The 1,115-nt window shown below is 55.2% G+C and overlaps 1 pseudogene; it reads right to left on the bottom strand.

The window, feature by feature from the left end:
- Nucleotides 1-55: 55 nt before the first annotated feature.
- Nucleotides 56-576, bottom strand: LOC113407745 (annotated as a pseudogene).
- Between the last annotated feature and the right edge of the window lie 539 nt (nucleotides 577-1,115).

Here is a 1,115-nt window from a genome sequence, read left to right as displayed (position 1 = left end):
CTTTTTTTTTTTTTTTTTTTTTGTCTTTTATGATTTTATTAAGATCCTTTCATGAGCCACAGTCCACTTTCTCCTTCCAAGTGTTGAAAAATCCCATTATGCAGTGGGAACTGGCTGAGGCATGGCTGGCTGTTCTGGTTTGCCACCTTTCTGCTCTGAGATGGGTGTGCTGGGTAAGATCTCTTCCTTGGGCTCCACAATGCTGACATGGTCTGGCAGGGGTTTCTTGGGTCCAATCTTCCCACTTGGGTCCCAAGGCAACATAATCTTTACTTTAATACCCAGCACACCCTGCCTGAGGAGGACGTGGCGCACAGCTGTATCGACATAGTAATTTACAGGGTTTCCACTGTGGATCATCAGGCCATCCACAAACTTCATAGACTTGGCTCGCTGGCCTCTGAGTTTACCGGACACCACCACCTCACAACCCTTAGCACCACTCTCCATGATGAAGCGGAGGACACCATAGCAGGCTCAACGCACCGCTAAACCTCCCAGAAGTTTGTAACGCAGGGACTCTGCTTGGGCAATAGCACACAGACCTCTTGTGGCCACCTTCTCGGCATAGAGCTGCCAGGCCTGCCCCGCGCCCGCGATCCAGAAGAACCTATGGTGCTGGACCCCCCAGAGGACAACACCCTGACCCAGGTATGACCCGAGGGGGAGTGCGGAAGTAGCCCGGGGGCAGCCGACCCTAGTCTGGCTGCAGTACTGCCAGAGCCCATGTCAGTGTGCTGCGGCCAGGGTGACCAGATGTCCCGATTTTATAGGGACAGTCCCGATTTTTGGGTCTTTTTCTTATATAGGCTCCTATTATCCCCCACCCCCTGTCCCGATTTTTCACATTTGCTGTCTGGTCACCCTAGTTGCGACCAGGATCCCCACTGACTCAGCAGCGAGTCTTCTGCCGCTGCTAGGGCCCCGGGCTAGGACGCAGTGGAGTGGGAGGGCCTGCGTCCCCCCTGCCACCCACCCCTTGGGTGGCCATCTCCCCTTCTCCCCGGCCTTGGAGGCTTGGGCCTATTGCTATTGCTCAGCCCCGGCCTGAGAGCCTGAGCTCCTGACTCATTATCGCCCTGCCCTGACCCAGGGCCTGGGTTTGATACTAATTG

The sequence above is a fragment of the Terrapene carolina genome, unplaced genomic scaffold (assembly GCF_002925995.2).
Source record: "Terrapene carolina triunguis isolate 2854851 unplaced genomic scaffold, T_m_triunguis-2.0 Scaffold278, whole genome shotgun sequence".
Taxonomy (NCBI): domain Eukaryota; kingdom Metazoa; phylum Chordata; order Testudines; family Emydidae; genus Terrapene; species Terrapene triunguis.
This window is presented reverse-complemented; position numbering and strand designations above follow the sequence as displayed.